We start from the raw sequence: 6,581 nt of genomic DNA, 5'->3' as shown, positions 1-6,581 counted from the left end.
TCTGCCTCCTTCCTCTCTGTCCATAACCACGTCTACCTGTTCACCAGGCTCTGCCTCCTTCCTCTCTGTCCATAACCACGTCTACCTGTTCACCAGGCTCTGCTCTGCCTCCTTCCTCTCTGTCCATAACCACATCTATCTGTTCACCAGGCTCTGCCTCCTTCCTCTCTGTCCATAACCACGTCTACCTGTTCACCAGGCTCTGCCTCCTTCCTCTCTGTCCATAACCACGTCTACCTGTTCACCAGGCTCTGCCTCCTTCCTCTCTGTCCATAACCACGTCTATCTGTTCACCAGGCTCTGCTCTGCCTCCTTCCTCTCTGTCCATAACCACGTCTATCTGTTCACCAGGCTCTGCTCTGCCTCCTTCCTCTCTGTCCATAACCACGTCTACCTGTTCACCAGGCTCTGCCTCCTTCCTCTCTGTCCATAACCACGTCTACCTGTTCACCAGGCTCTGCCTCCTTCCTCTCTGTCCATAACCACGTCTACCTGTTCACCAGGCTCTGCTCTGCCTCCTTCCTCTCTGTCCATAACCACGTCTATCTGTTCACCAGGCTCTGCCTCCTTCCTCTCTGTCCATAACCACGTCTATCTGTTCACCAGGCTCTGCCTCCTTCCTCTCTGTCCATAACCACGTCTATCTGTTTACCAGGCTCTGCCTCCTTCCTCTCTGTCCATAACCACGTCTACCTGTTCACCAGGCTCTGCTCTGCCTCCCTCCTCTCTGTCCATAACCACGTCTATCTGTTCACCAGGCTCTGCTCTGCCTCCTTCCTCTCTGTCCATAACCACGTCTATCTGTTCACCAGGCTCTGCCTCCTTCCTCTCTGTCCATAACCACGTCTATCTGTTCACCAGGCTCTGCCTCCTTCCTCTCTGTCCATAACCACGTCTACCTGTTCAACAGGCTCTGCTTCCTTCCTCTCTGTCCATAACCACGTCTATCTGTTCACCAGGCTCTGCCTCCTTCCTCTCTGTCCATAACCACGTCTATCTGTTCACCAGGCTCTGCTCTGCCTCCTTCCTCTCTGTCCATAACCACGTCTATCTGTTCACCAGGCTCTGCCTCCTTCCTCTCTGTCCATAACCACGTCTATCTGTTCACCAGGCTCTGCTCTGCCTCCTTCCTCTCTGTCCATAACCACGTCTATCTGTTCACCAGGCTCTGCCTCCTTCCTCTCTGTCCATAACCACGTCTATCTGTTCACCAGGCTCTGCCTCCTTCCTCTCTGTCCATAACCACGTCTATCTGTTCACCAGGCTCTGCTCTGCCTCCTTCCTCTCTGTCCATAACCACGTCTATCTGTTCACCAGGCTCTGCCTCCTTCCTCTCTGTCCATAACCACGTCTATCTGTTCACCAGGCTCTTCTCTGCCTCCTTCCTCTCTGTCCATAACCACGTCTACCTGTTCACCAGGCTCTGCTCTGCCTCCCTCCTCTCTGTCCATAACCACGTCTACCTGTTCACCAGGCTCTGCCTCCTTCCTCTCTGTCCATAACCACGTCTATCTGTTCACCAGGCTCTGCTCTGCCTCCTTCCTCTCTGTCCATAACCACGTCTATCTGTTCACCAGGCTCTGCCTCCTTCCTCTCTGTCCATAACCACGTCTATCTGTTCACCAGGCTCTGCTCTGCCTCCTTCCCCTCTGTCCATAACCACGTCTATCTGTTCACCAGGCTCTGCCTCCTTCCTCTCTGTCCATAACCACGTCTACCTGTTCACCAGGCTCTGCCTCCTTCCTCTCTGTCCATAACCACGTCTATCTGTTCACCAGGCTCTGCCTCCTTCCTCTCTGTCCATAACCACGTCAATCTGTTCACCAGGCTCTGCTCTGCCTCCTTCCTCTCTGTCCATAACCAAGTCTATCTGTTCACCAGGCTCTGCCTCCTTCCTCTCTGTCCATAACCACGTCTACCTGTTCACCAGGCTCTGCTCTGCCTCCTTCCTCTCTGTCCATAACCACGTCTATCTGTTCACCAGGCTCTGCCTCCTTCCTCTCTGTCCATAACCACGTCTATTTGTTCACCAGGCTCTGCCGCGCCTTCGTCCACTGTACTGCCTGCAGAACACACACTGATGGCCTTTCTTCTGTTCCTCAGCCCAATTTACTAGTCTGGCTGTTTCTGGCCTTTTCATACTGTCACGCCCTGGCTCTGGGGACTCTTTAATGTTGAGCCAGGGTGTTAGTTTCTATGTTTTGTGTTTCTATGTTGGCCGGGGTGGTTCTCAATCAGAGGCAACGTGAATCAGCTGTTGCTTGTTGTCTCTGATTGGGAACCATACTTAGGTAGTCGTTTGGCATTTGTGTGGTGTGGTATCTTGTTCCGTGTAGGTTTGTGTTTGTGAACCTGTGGACTTCACGTATCGTTTGTTGTTTTTGTTCGTGTGTTGTACATCTAATAAATCATGTACGCTTATCACGCTGCGCCTTGGCCCGTTTCATCTAATGACGATCGTGACACATACTCACTTCCTCCCAGGTCTGTCTTGTCAACGACAACAATTTATTCTATTGAAAAATTAAATATGGACCTAAAAAGCAATGCAGAGTTCAACAAGTATGTGTAGGCCAGGCTACATTCAAAAATGGTGACGCTTTGTGAGATGGTATCCGCAAAGGTTATGGCTGCACTCGCCAATTCCAGGAAAATGCACCAAGCCTCTCCTTATCAGTCCCATTCGGAGCGTATTACGTCCAAAGGAGCTGTGCTATGACATGCATTAGACCTAAAGTGACCAGATAGAGGAACTGTGGATGGGACTAACTGATGTCTTTCAAGCCATTTACTGCGACAATTTATTGAATCGTAATAACAGTAGGTTTAATTGGTACATCCTGTTGACCCAATAAAATAAAAATAAAGCAGTATTCTTTATTGTAGATATTTTATAAAAGATTGATACACGAAATATTCTATACTTTATTATCCTTTAGGCCTGCTGAGAATTGTATACATTATAACAAATGCACTATAAACAGTCATCAAAGATAACTGACACGTTAAAAACCAACGATATTTTGTTTTAATGAACACTCCCACTACAACCAGTTCAAAGAATCCAACGTCATAGCCCGCTCTGTGAAGTACTGAACAGCAATGTCGAGTGTCATTAGTTACCGTGATTGATGTTAAGGCAGCAAATTACTTCTGGGTATTTCCCTTCACATTAGTGCTAAATAAACCAACTGTAATCAGGGACTTATTGAGGATGTATACAAGCCTCTACAACCTAATGTGTGTGTGTGTGTGTGTGTGTGTGTGTGTGTGTGTGTGTGTGTGTGTGTGTGTGTGTGTGTGTGTGTGTGTGTGTGTGTGTGTGTGTGTGTGTGTGTGTGTGTGTGTGTGTGTGTGTGTGTGTGTGTGTGTGTGTGTGTGTGTGTGTGTGTGTGTGTGTGTGTGTGTGTGTGTGTGTGTGTGTGTGTGTGTGTGTGTGTGTGTGTGTGTGTGTGTGTGTGTGTGTGTGTGTGTGTGTGTGTGTGTGTGTGTGTGTGTTTGTCTGGATAATGTGTGTATATAGGAGGAGTTGGGTAATGCGTGCATGTTGGTTCCGTTTGGGAGGCATCCTTGTTTTTGATTGATGACTTGATTGAAGCCTTGTAAATAACCACATCAATAAAGAACACTTCTGGGAACAGCACATTTGTTGTGTTCACCAATCGGAAGCATATATAAAAAATATAAAAAAAAGTTACATGTATTTGCCATTTATTTAAACATGGTAAGAGTGTATTTCCAGTTCATTACCTGGAATGCTACTAAACTCAGCAAAAAAAAGAAACGTCCCTTTTTCAGGACCCTGTCTTTCAAAGATAATTCGTAAAAATCAAAATAACTTCACAGATCTTCATTGTAAAGGGTTTAAACACTGTTTCCCATGCTTGTTCAATGAACCATAAACAATTAATGAACATGCACCTGTGGAACGGTCGTTAAGACACTAACAGCTTACAGACGGTAGGCAATTAAGGTCACAGTTATGAAAACTTAGGACACTAAAGAGGCCTTTCTACTGACTCTGAATAACACCAAAAGAAAGATGCCCAGGGTCCCTGCCCATCTGCGTGAACATGCCTTAGGCATGCTGCAAGGAGGCATGAGGACTGCAGATGTGGCCAGGGCAATAAATTGCAATGTCTGTACTGTGAGACGCCTAAGACAGCGCTATAGGGAGACAGGACGGACAGCTGATCGTCCTCGCAGTGGCAGACCATGTGTAACAACACCTGCACAGGATCGGTACATCCGAACATCACACCTGCGGGACAGGTACAGGATGGCAACAACAACTGCCCAAGTTACACCAGGAATGCACAATCCCTCCATCAGTGTTCAGACTGTCCACAAAAGGCTGAGAGAGGCTGGACTGAGGGCTTGTAGGCCTCTTGTAAGGCAGGTCCTCACCAGACATCACCGGCAACAACGTCGCCTATGGGCTCAAACCCACCATTGCTGGACCAGACAGGACTGGCAAAAAGTGCTCTTCACTGACGAGTCGCGGTTTTGTCTCACCAGGGGTGATGGTCGGATTCGCGTTTATCGTCGAAGGAATGAGCGTTACACCGAGGCCTGTACTCTGGAGCGGGATTGATTTGGAGGTGGAGGGTCCGTCATGGTCTGGGGCAGTGTGTCGCAGCATCATCGGACTGTGCTTGTTGTCATTGCAGGCAATCTCAACGCTGTGCGTTACAGGGAAGACACCCTCCTCCCTCATGTGGTACCCTTCCTGCAGGCTCATCCTGACATGACCCTCCAGCATGACAATGCCACCAGCCATACTGCTCGTTCCTGCAAGACAGGAATGTCAGTGTTCTGCCATGGCCAGCGAAGAGCCCGGATCTCAATCCCATTGAGCACGACTGGGACCTGTTGGATCGGAGGTTGAGGGCTAGGGCCATTCCCCCCAGAAATGTCAGGGAACTTGCAGGTGCCTTGGTGGAAGAGTGGGGTAACATTTCATAGCAAGAACTGGCAAATCTGGTGCAGTCCATGAGGAGGAGATGCACTGCAGTACTTAATGCAGCTGGTGGCCACACCAGATACTGACTGTTACTTTTGACTTTGACCCCCCCCTTGTTCAGGGACACATTATTCCATTTCTGTTAGTCACATGTCTGTGGAACTTGTTCAGTTTATGTCTCAGTTGTTGAATCTTGTTATGTTCATACAAATATTTACACATGTTAAGTTTGCTGAAAATAAACGCAGTTGACAGTGAGAGGACGTTTCTTTTTTTGCTGAGTTTATTTAGGAGTTTCATTGATTTTCAAGCAATGGCTTTACTACAACATAACTTGGATTACAGAAAGCTTGGGTTTCCCATTCATTAGGCTATATATTATGCATAGTGCTCCTACGGAGCTGTGAGGGGAACGGCACCTCCGTACCTTCAGGCTCTGATCAGTCCCTATACCCAAACGAGGGCATTGCGTTCATCCACCTCTGGCCTGCTGGCCCCCCTACCTCTGCGGAAGCACAGTTCCCGCTCAGCCCAGTCAAAACTGTTCGCTGCTCTGGCACACCAATGGTGGAACAAGCTCCCTCACGACGCCAGGACAGCGGAGTCACTCACCACCTTCCGGAGACACATGAAACCCCACCTCTTTAAGGAATACCTGGGATAGGATAAAGTAATCCTTCTACCCCCCCCCCTTACCCCACCCCAAAACATTTTAATAATAATAATAATAATATTGTAAAGTGGTTGTCCCACTGGCTATCATAAGGTGAATGCACCAATTAGTAAGTTGCTCTGGATAAGAGCGTCTGCTAAATGACGAAAATGTAAATGTAATACAAATTGTCTAAATAAATGGCATCATAATGTATCAATTGTGTTTTTACTGATAAAAAAAAAAATTCTAAATTCAATGCAAGGCTGTTAAGTCGTTTAAACATGTATGCTAATTACCAATCCTGTTTAGAAAACCACAGTATTTCAGTCTGAGTCGCCTCCAAAGACACTAACCAGTCCATAATGGTTTATGGAAATGGAGAAATGTAGCATGCTAGCACTAGGATAGACTGTAGCATGCTAGCACTGGGATAGACTGTAGCATGCTAGCACTGGGATAGACTGTAGCATGCTAGCACTGGGATAGACTGTAGCATGCTAGCACTGGGATAGACTGTAGCATGCTAGCACTAGGATAGACTGTAGCATGCTAGCAGTAGGATAGACTGTAGCATGCTAGCACTGGGATAGACTGTAGCATGCTAGCACTAGGATAGACTGTAGCATGCTAGCACTAGGATAGACTGTAGCATGCTAGCACTGGGATAGACTGTAGCATGCTAGCACTAGGATAGACTGTAGCATGCTAGCACTGGGATAGACTGTAGCATGCTAGCACTGGGATAGACTGTAGCATGCTAGCACTGGGATAGACTGTAGCATGCTAGCACTAGGATACATTTACATTTTAGTCATTTAGCAGACGCTCTTATCCAGAGCGACTTACAGTTAGTGAGTGCATACATTCTTTTTTATATTTTTCATACAGGCCCCCCGTGGGAATCGAACCCACAACTGAGCTACATCCATGCCGGCCATTCCCTCCCCTACCCTGGACGACGCT

This window comes from Coregonus lavaretus (genome assembly GCF_964263955.1).
Source record: "Coregonus lavaretus genome assembly, contig: HAP1_SCAFFOLD_477, whole genome shotgun sequence".
NCBI classification, from domain to species: domain Eukaryota; kingdom Metazoa; phylum Chordata; class Actinopteri; order Salmoniformes; family Salmonidae; genus Coregonus; species Coregonus lavaretus.
This window is presented reverse-complemented; position numbering follows the sequence as displayed.